The following is an 11,260-nucleotide window of genomic DNA, read 5'->3' as shown; positions in this document are numbered from 1 at the left end:
CCTGTCAGACATGTGTCTTAGTTTGGGTTTCTATCACTGTGAAGAGACCATGACCATGGCAATTCTTATAAAGAAAGAACATTTAATTGGGGCTGGCTTACAGTTTCAGAGATTCACTGTGTTATCATCATGGTGGAATGCAGGCAACAGGAAGTGGTCTGAGACACTGGGTGTGGCTTGAGCACATATGAGACCTGCCTAAAAGCCTGCTTCCACAGTGACACACTTCCTCCAACAAGGTTGCACTCACTCCAACAAAGCCATTTTCTTTCAAACCACCTGTTTAACAGACACACCACCCCTGTTTAATTTTTAATTTTTTTTTTTTGAGATAGGTATCACTGAATAACACTAGCTGTCTTGGAACTCACTCTGTAGACCAGGCTGGCCTTGAACTCACAGAGGTCCACCCGCCTCTGCGGGCATTAAAGATGTACGATACTATGCCTGGCCCCACTTAACTCTTTTTTTTTTAAAAAAAATGTTTATTTATTTATTATATTCTGTCTGTGTATATGCCTACAGGCCAGAAGAGGACACCAGACCCCATTACAGATGGTTGTGAGCCACCATGTGGTTTCTGGGAATTGAACTCAGGACCTTTGGAAGAGCAGGCAATGCTCTTAACCTCTGAGCCATCTCTCCAGATCCTCACCCCCCCCCCCCGACTTAACTCTTAAAGCTCAGAATCTCAGGAGTTTGTCACCTGCCTCAGCCACCAGTCCACAGCTCATGCAGAAGCCGCAGCAGGAGAGGAGATAATTTAAGGAGACACTTGTATTTCTGTTTGCTCTCAGAGTAGTCCTCCCATCAGCTACAAAGGTGGTGTTCTTAGCCAGCATACAGGAGTGAGAACACCCAAAGGAAAGACATGGAGACTTTGTTCCTCATCAGAATGGATGGAGGGACAAAGAACTCTGCCAGGCTCAGAAGGAGTTGGGATCTTACATTTCAAAATGATTTTTTGTTTTGTTTTGTTTTTATTTTTGGTAAGGTATTATTTAGTTGGGTGTGACGGCAGCTCATGCCTTTTGTTTTGTTTTGTTTTTCGAGACAGGGTTTCACTATATAGTCCGGGCTGTCCTGGAACTCACTCTGTAAACCACATTGGCTTGAACTCAGAGATCCACCTGCCTCTGTCTCCAGAGTGCTGGGATTAAAGGCATGGGCCATCACCACCTGGTTAGCACATGTCTTTAATCCCAGCACTCTGGAGGCAGAGGTGGGAAGATATCCGTAGTTTGGGTCAGCCTGGTCTACATAGTGAGTTCCAGGCTAGTCAGGGTGACACAGTGAGACCCTGTTTAAAAAACAAACAAAAACCACTGTAAAATTCCTTGTGTCTGTAACAGAGAACAGAGACAGTGAAGGCAAACTTGGGACCTGTCAAGTCCAAGAGAAACTCAGGACAAATGGCTGTGATATCAATTAGCATATCAGCATATGCTGGCCTCTAGGTGCCCCCAGTATCACAAGTACCTGTTACAGAGTCCACACTGCCATCCTGGCTCTCCTTAGCTCTTCTCACGCCTCCCCTCCCCTCAACAATTCCAGCTCATGGGCTTCAGTCCCCCCAATTTATAACCCTGCTATTTTGGCTAAGCACCCTCCTGGTCCCCTTTCTTTTTCCTTCCCAGGGTCAAGTACATTCTGCTGGCCATGCTCAGTCTGCTGCTTTCTCTCTTCTCTGGCTATAGCCTCCCTCAAATCTACAATAAAAGCCTTCCTGTATAAAAGCCTTCCTGCCCACCCTCCTTTGGAGTCACTATGCCAGTTTTTTCAGAATTCAGGTCACTTCTGTTCCAGGGAAATAATCTGTTAACCTGTGTCAGTTAAATTTATTTTTGTTCTAGCTTTTGATTCATGGATTACATGGGAGGAAATGGTAGTCTCATTCCCCCTCCTCCCCTCCCTCCCCGCTGAGGGTTTTTTTTTTTTTTTGGTTTTTCGAGACAGGGTTTCTCTGTAGCTTTGGTGCCTGTCCCGGAACTAGCTCTTGTAGACCAGGCTGGCCTCGAACTCCCAGAGATCTGCCTGCCTCTGCCTCCTGAGTGCTGGGATTAAAGGCGTGCGCCACCACCACCCGGCCCCACTGAGCTTGTATCCAAACTATAAGATTATTTTCCTTGCTGAGCATGGTGGCGCATGCCTTTAAGGCCATCATTCAGGAGTCAGAGCCAGGTGGATCTCTGAGTTCGAGGTCAGCCTGGTCTACAGAGCAAGTTCCAGGACAGACAGGGCTACACAGAGAAACCCTGGGTGTCTCAGAAAACCAAAACCACAAGCAAACAAACAAAAAGGACTTTTTTTTTCCTTTTCTGATTTGTTTGTAATTTCTTTGGAATAGGGAGGACTGAGGTAATGGGCTTGTCAGCGAGGGTACCCCGTGTAACACACAAACAAATTCTGTCTTAGGGTTACCATTCCTGTGATCAAACACCAAAAACAAACTGGGGAGGAAAGGGCTTATTTGGCTTATACTTCCACTTTGTAGCCCAGCATTGAAGGGAGTCAGGACAGGAACTCCAGCAGGGCAGCAGCCTGGAGGCGGAGGTGACGCAGAGGCCACAGAGGGGTGCTGCTTACTAGATTATTGCTCCCTCTAGCTTGCTCAGCCTGCTTTCTCATAGAACCCAGGACCACCAGCCCAGGGATGGCACCACCCACAGTGGGCTGGACCCTCTCCCTGCAATCACTGGTTAAGAAGATGCCCTGCAGACAGATCTTGGGGAGGTGTTTTCTTAATAGAGGTTCCCTCCTCTCAGACGATTTTAGCTTGTGTCAAGTTGACATAAAACTCCCCAGCACACATCCCATTTCCCAGGACCAGCTTTGGTTTCGATGTAGGGATCTGAACGCAGGACTCCCCACCTCCTAGACAAGGGCTGTACCCCCGAGCCACACCCCAGCCCATAAATATTATTTTCACAGGTATTACATTGCTTAAAATAGCTGTCGTTCTAAAAATACCCTGCCCTTCTCCATCCTCCCTGTGTGGAAAGGGTGAAAATAAAATGTTGGGCAGCTGGAAGGCTCTGAGGTGTCTGGAATAGGGTAAAAGAGCAATTTGAGGTTGCCTTTGCCTTGAGAAACACCCAGGTCAGTCAACACTGGCCCACAGAGGCCAGGCTAGCCCAGTGCTGCCTGCTTTTCCATCTCATTCCCAGTCTATCACTTCCTCCTCCTCCAGATTTAGCGCAGGCCTCAGCCAGGCTTCCAAATGACCACGTCATCATCTGGAGGCCTCTTCAGGGAGTGGCCTGCCCTTGTTCAGTTGACTTCCCCAGAGTTAGGTCAGCCCGAGGCAGGAAAGTGGGCCTGGGAGCATTCCCAAATCTTAGAACCAGGGCTGAAATCTTAGAACCAGAAGCAAGAAAGATCCTCCTAGCTCCTAGCTGACCTTTGTGTTTTTTTTTTTTTTTTTTTTTTTTTTTTTTGATTTTTCGAGACAGGGTTTCTCCGTAGCTTTTTTGGTTCCTGTCCTGGAAGACCTTTGTGTTTTGACTTCTCTTGCAGGCAGTGCCGCAGGCGACAGAAGGCTTGCTGAAGCTTTTTTTTTTTTTTTTTTTTTTTTAATTACTGTTTTTCTTCTCTACTGAAGTGGTCTTCTGGGGTTCTCCAGAACTAGTTTCTCCATAAACCGGGGGTCAGGATCGATTTCTGGCTTCCACTGCCTGAGCTCTAACCTGCCCTGGGGCAAGACCACATGCACCTCCCTTTACTCGTGAAGCCAAAACCCTCAGTCCTAATAGGAGCGGTTATTTTTCTTGAGGGACAGCTGACCCCTTTTCTGACCTCTGGCTCTCCTTTGACCACGTCCAAGCCCGGAAGCATTCTCGATTTCCTGTTCCCTCCCTCACTAGGGAGGAATGTCCCTTGAAGCCCAGGACCTTAACCTAAGAGCCTTCCCTTTGTCCAGAGTCCCCTGCAGAGTGCAGCCCCAGAAACCTCCGCCAGCCCAGCCCCCTCCCACCGACTCCGGCTTGCAGACAGCTGTGGCCCTTGGCGGAAATGGAGACTGAGCATGTGGACAGCAAATGGCGACTAGCGAGATCTGAGCACCGCAGGAGGGACCTCGACGGAGGAAGCCTGCTCGGTCACCTGTGGCTGGCGGAAGGCGGGCTGCTGCTGCCCTCGTGTGGTTGAGAGCGGGACCACAGGACCGCTGCCAATAAAGGAATATGTCAAAGTATCTTTATTTTTAGATGAGGATTCCATACATGAGACCATCGAAACTCTCTAAGAGCTGCTGATAAACACTATCAGCAAAGCGCAGGACATAAAATTAACGTATACAGATCTGTAGCCTTCCTGTGTATCAGTAACAAATACGGGGAGGAAGAAACCAAGGAATCAAATCTTCTTAAAATTGCCTCAGAGGTCAGAAAGATGATCTTGTCACTGAAGATCTGAATTTGGTCCCCAAAACTAAGGTTGTGGACAGGCAGGAGCAATCCAGGCAGGTTGTCCTCTGACCTATACATGTACACAACCACATTCATGTGACCTTCTACTCCAAATAAATAGATAAGTGTAAAACTTTTAAACTGTCCAAAAATTACTACATCTTGGAGTAAGCCTAGCTAGGGAACTGAATGCTCTCTATGATGGAGACTTTAAAACAGTCCAAAGAGAGAGAGAAGAAGATGGGCAAAGATGGAAAGAGCGGCCATCCTCCTGGGTTGGAAGAATCAATAGTGAAAAAATGGCCATCTTATGAAAACCATCTACTGATTCAAAGCAATCCCAATCAAAATATCAACACGATTCTTCATAGACACAGAGAAAATAATCTCCAAGTTTACTTGGGAGTACAGGAAACCTCAGCTAGCAGAAGGAAGTCTGAGCAGGAGCAGTGCTGGAGGTATGTGGAGGAACCCTAGGAACCACCTGTAGACAAATTTCTCTTTGAGCCTCCAGTTCACAAAAATTGACATGTTGCATGTTGCCTGGTGGTGGTGGTGCACGCCTTTAATCCCAGCACTTGGGAGGCAGAGGCAGGCGGATCTCTGGGAGTTCGAGACCAGCCTGGTCTACAAGAGCTAGTTCCAGGACAGGCTCCAAAACCACAGAGAAATCCTGTCTCGAAAAACAAACAAACAAACAAAAAAAAGAAATTGACATGTTACCTGCATGGCTCTGTCAATTCTAGAGTTTTGGAAGTTGCTTACAATGTACTTCCTGTTTACTTAGGTAATATTATATCCTTCTGTAGTCTTTGATGGAGCTGAAGAATAGATAGTTATAGTTTTCCTTAGTTATGATAAAAGATAAAGTAGATATAAATGTTGTAATTGTAATTCTTGTTTGGTACATGTTTTGCTATAAGTATTTTTACTATGTTAAAGTTAAAACCTTCCCTTTTATCTAAACAGAAAAGGGGAGATGATGTGAGAAGTCCTTCTGTATGTGTGTTGCTTTCATTGGTTAATGAATAAAGCTGCTTTTGGCCAATGGCTTCACAGAGTAAAACCAGGCAGGAAATCCAAACAGAGATACAGAAAGAGAGTAAGCAGGGACAGAGAGAAGCCATGTAGCCACCGCAGGAGACAGATGCATCTGCCAGAGCCTGGTTATATTTTCCAATAGGCCATGAACTTGTGGTGATGCACAGAGTAATAGAGATGGGTTAGTTTAGGATATAAGAGCTAGCTAGCAATACACTTAAGTAATTGGACAAGCAGTTATTTAAACAATACAGTTCCTGAGTGATTGTTTCAGTTCTGGGCAGCGGGGAAGAAACGAACAGCCTCCGCCTCACCTCCATTTTGCCTAACCTGTTTCCTCTGAATCTGGCTGGTGATGCCACTTTTTTCTTCTCCTGAGACCTCTCTGTCCCTAGAAATACCACCTAACCTCTTTCTGCCTACCTCCTGGGCATTCAGCTCTTTATTAAACCAATCTCAATGACACATCTTCGCAAAGTGTAAAGGAAGATTCCACAACAACCACCATATCTGTCTGATTCCAAGATATACAACAGAGATTGTAAGAAAAACAGCATAGCAGTGGTACAAATAGAGACGTTAGAGATCAATGGGACCGAATAGAAAACCCAACAGAAACCTAGAGAGCTATGGCTACCTGACTTTCGATAAAAATGCAAAAAGTCTTTCTTATAGATTTGCCATTCTTCCATAACAAATGATGCTTCAAAAATGGATGTCCAGCCGGGCAGTGGTGGCGCACGCCTTTAATCCCAACTCTCGGGAGGCAGAAGCAGGTGGATCTCTGTGAGTTCGAGGCCAGCTTGGTCTACAAGAGCTAGTTCCAGGACAGGCTCCAAAACCACAGAGAAACCCTGTCTTGGAAAAAAAAAAATGGATGTCCACAAAGCCGAGGACCTGAGTTGAGTCCCCAGGACTCACATGGTAGGAGGGAACTGACCCTACAAGTTGTTCCCTGACTTCCAAACAAACACAGAGGCTCTCTCTCTTTCTCTCCCCCCCCCCAACCTGAAACTGTAAAAATGCTAGAGAAAGGGGCAGGGAGTAGGGAGTCCCATTTTTCAATATAGGCATAGGAAGTAATTTTTTAAATAAAAATAAGGCCAATTATTGATAAGTGGGACCTCATAAAATTAAAAGTATCTATACAGCAAAGAAATGGTTAATGAAGTGTGGAGACAGACTATAGAATAGGAGAAAATCTTTGTCGGCTGTAAATCTGATATAAGGTTGATATTCAGAATATGGAGGCTGGAGAGATTGCCCAGTGGTTAGAGCACTGGTTGCTTTTGCTGAGGACCTGGGTTTGGTTCCCAGAACCCACACGGTGGCTCACAACTGTTTGATATGGGATGTCCTTCTGTATAGGTGTTGCTTTTATTGGATAATGAATAAAGCTGTTTTGGCCAATGGCTTAGCAGAGTAGAGCCAGACAGGAAATTTGAACAGAGATAGAGAGAGAGTAGATGGAGTCAGATAGATGCGATGTAGCTGCCTAAGGGGAAGGAAACCAGCACAGAACCTTTTTCAATAAGCCACAGTCTTGTGATGATACATAAATTAATAGAAATGGGTTAATTAAGATGTAAGCGCTAGTTAGGAATATGCCTAAGATATTGGCTGAACAGTGTTGTAATTACTATAGCTTCTATGTGATTATTTGGGTCTGAGCAGTCAGGAAATGAAAAAGCAGGGGCTGAGAGATGGCTCCATAGATAAGGGTCTGCGCTATGTAAACCAGGTTGGCCTCAAACTCACAGATCTCTATTTGCCTGTTTCCTGAGTGATGGGATTCAAGGCATGTTCTGCTGTGTCTAGCACACTCTCTTTTCTCTCATAGAAGTCTGAGAGTGTGAGCTAATTCAGTGGTTAAGAATACACACTGATCCTACAGAGGGCCCGAGGTCAGTTCCCAGCACCACGTTCCAGTAGCTCATAACTGCCTGTAACTGCAGCTACAGGGGAGTCTGCTGCCTCTGGCTTCTGCAGGTGCCTGCACTCCCATGCACATACTACACACAGACACACACATACATAATAAAGATTAATTTCTCTGTGAGTTCGAGGTCAGCCTAGTCTATGTAGTGAGTTCCAGGACAACCAGAGCTGTGATATCCAATCTTGAAAAAATGAATAACAATAATTGATCTTTTTTAAAAAATTAACACTGAAAGTCTCAAAGAGCTTGCACTGTTTATTGAGAATTATTTATTTTTTAAGTCTGAGAGTTGCTGGGTATGGTGATACATACCTTTCATCTCAGCACTTGGGAGGCAGAGACAGAAAGATCTCCGTGAGTTCAAGGCCAGCCTCTCAGATACAGCAGGTTCCAGGCCAGTCAAGGCTACACGATAAGATCCTGTTTAAAAAGATAAAGAAAAAGGAAGAAAAGAAAAAGAAGACTAAAACTGAGTGTGGTAGCACACACCTTGAATCCCAGCACTCAGGAGGCAGAAGCAGGAAGTGAGTTCGAGGCCTGCCCGGTTGACAAAGTTTCAGAACAGCTAGGCTGTTTTTTTTTTTTTTTTTTTTTTTGGTTTTTCGAGACAGGGTTTCTCTGTGGCTTTGGAGCCTGTCCTGGAACTAGCTCTGTAGACCAGGCTGGTCTCGAACTCACAGAGATCCGCCTACCTCTGCCTCCCGAGTGCTGGGATTAAAGGCGTGCGCCACCATCGCCCGGCCAGCTAGGCTGTTACAAAGAAACTGTCTAGTAAGAGTTTATTGAAACTCAGCAGGAGCTGGCCAAGATAACAGCACTTCTAATAATCTTGAGTAGAGAAATATCTTATAAGAAATAAAAGGTAGGGGGCTGGAGAGATGGTTCAGAGGTTAAGAGCATCGCCTGCTCTTCCAAAGGTCCTGAGTTCAATTCCCAGCAACGACATGGTGGCTCACAACCATCCGTAATGAGATCTGGTGCCCTCTTCTGGCATGTGAGCATATATGGAAGGAATGTTGTATACATAATAAATAAATAAATAAATCTTAAAAAAAAAAGAAATAAAAGGCAGGAAAGAAAACCCACAGACCAAAAGACTTTTTAATTTAAAAATATGCATTTATTTATTTACTGTTATACCTATGCATGTGTGGTATGTATACGTGGGTGGGCACGTTATGGCACGTGTGTGGAAGTCAGAGAACGTTCCTTCTAGCACGTGAGTCCTAGGGATGGACTCATCAGGAGAGCCAAAATCTCACACATTAACCCTCTCAACAAAAGTTTGGGTTATGAAAGGTTTGCTCTGTTCTAAAGAGGAGTGGGAGATAATGAGTAGGTTTTTTTCTTTTCTTTTTTTTCTGGAGGACCAAAGGAAGAGAATTCAGAGGCTTGCTGCGGAGACCAGTGATGTCATGCTTCTTCCTAGCATGCATATTGTATCTCAAATATCTAACAGGTATGAATATAGGTAAAACATGTTAATAGCTTGCAGACATTTATGCAAATCTTTTAACTACAAATTGAACTATTCATTAAAGATTAAAGCCTTGTTCTAACAGGCACTTAGAAACTGTTTATCTTATTTTATGTTCACTTATGGCTCAGCAGTTAAGAGCACTAACTACTCTTCCAAAGGACACAGGTTCAATCCCCAGCACCCACATGGCAGCTCACAGATCTCTGTAACTCCACTTTCAGAGGATCTGACACCCTCACACAGACATACATGCAGGAAAAATACCAATGCACATAGAATAAAAATAAATTATTTAAAAAAATCTAAAAAATGAAATCATGATGTTCTGTTCATCTGTAAGCCATAAGATACCTTTGTAAGCTTTTGGGTCTGGCTAAGCGAGTTTTAAAGTGATATTCTCTTTCCATTAATGTATCAATCCCATGTAATCTGACATTTCTCTCCTGCCTGCCAGTTTCCAGAAAACAACTCAGAGGCTGAACATGAATTGTAAATGCTTGGCCAATAGCTCAGGCTTGTTACTAGCTAACTCTTACAACTTAAATTAACCCATTCCTATTAATCTACATTTGGCCACGTGGCTTTTACCTCTATCCCATTTTGTATGTCATACGGGGTCTGTGTCTGGCTGGCGGTTTGAGATTCTGCCCTTCTTCTTCCCAGCATCCTTAGTTTGATCACCCTGCCTATACTTCCTGCCTGGCTACTGACCAGTGTTTTATTAAACCAATTCGAGTGACAAATCTTTACAGTGTACAAGAGGATTTTTCCACAGCAAGTCCAGATTCTTTAAAACTTTATTATAAAAAGCATTGAAAAAAAATCTCACACTGAAACGAACTAGATCCAAAGACTGCACAATTCAATGAACGTTCATACTGTTAAGAGTACCCGTTCAAAAGCAGAGCTGTGGTGTTTCAAACTGGGCTTTTCACTTTCACTCTCAAGCATGCTTTTTTTTTTTTTTTTTGATTTTTCGAGACAGGGTTTCTCCGTAGCTTTTTGGTTCCTGTCCTGGAACTAGCTCTTGTAGACCAGGCTGGCCTCGAACTCACAGAGATCCGCCTGCCTCTGCCTCCCGAGTGCTGGGATTAAAGGCGTGCGCCACCACCGCCCGGCTCAAGCATGCTTTTATGCACTTATCCACTGCTGGTTCCAGAGGCTCCCTATCACCAGCTGCACCCCCACTTGGGGTTGAGAACTGAGCTCTGAAGACTCCTATCTGCTGAACAATGAAGTGTATACTTTGTTAGACACATGTTTTCATGGGGGTAGCCATCACTAGAACAAGTGTAAACACATTCTAAAATCTCCTAATTGCTAAATCAGATTATTATTATTATTATTATTATTATTATTATTATTATGACAAGGCTTTGAACTAGGGGTAATCCTCCTGCAGTCCGTTCAAGCGCTGGGATTGCAGGCATTAGACACCACCACACTTTTACCAAAATTAGTTCCTAAGTAGTTAACGAGCAGGAAAAGAGATAAAAAAAAAAAAAAAACCCATCCCAAACCCAGACAGCTGTATCTCCTGTCTGGGCTCGTGTGCTGTGTGCTCTGGTGGGTGTGACTAACGGCAATCTATCTTCCAAGTTCTCATCAACAGAGGTTACTCTGATTTATGATTTTGGACTTCAAAGCCGAGAAGCAAAGCACACAAATGAGTTAGCAGAGTCCTTGTTCTTTCCTGAGCCCCTCTTCCTCCAGAGCTAAATACGATGTAGGCTCACTCGGTTTTGTACGATTCGATTCAGGGACTGATCAAAGGCAGCAGCCTATCCACACACTTCACATAGTGGGAAAAGAGATTTCTTCCTGCAGAAGGCTCCCACCTCATACCAAGGACGATCAGACCCAGTTCTTTTCTTCCCGCACACTGACCAAAGCCTATTCTCTTCGCTGACTGCTCAGCTGGGTTCCTTGCGTGTTTGCCGAAATCATTATCTGACTTTACGGCACAGTGATCGTTTTACCGTGCTTTGTACACCTATGCCAGCCTCCCTACAAAGTATGAATCAAGGAGATCATTCGCCTGTGTTCTTCCCGGATTTTAGGTCAGAAAGTAGAACTGCCACGCACGGTCAGAGCAAAAGATTTTAAAAAGAGCTAGTATGCCATCAGCATTCTTTGTGTGGATGATGCTCAGAGGACGTGGGCCTTAAAACTAAGGTCCTCTTTCCCAATCTCGAACTCAAGGTTAAGTTGCTTTTCTTCCACATGGTCGCCCCGAAAGTCACCAGGGTTTCTGGAATCGGGACTTCGGCCAAGGTACGCGCTCCCGGAAGTCAGCAGGTGCACAGACTGATCAGGTGTCTGTCCTCCCACTCGGGTCTGCCGCGCACGCCGACTTGCTGACCCCAAGTCTTTTACCGGAGAAGCGAGAGACCC

This window comes from Microtus oregoni, unplaced genomic scaffold, assembly GCF_018167655.1.
Source record: "Microtus oregoni isolate MIOR12 unplaced genomic scaffold, Mior012 000002F_ref0000024, whole genome shotgun sequence".
Lineage (NCBI taxonomy): Eukaryota > Metazoa > Chordata > Mammalia > Rodentia > Cricetidae > Microtus > Microtus oregoni.
Note: the sequence above shows the minus strand (reverse complement) of the source record.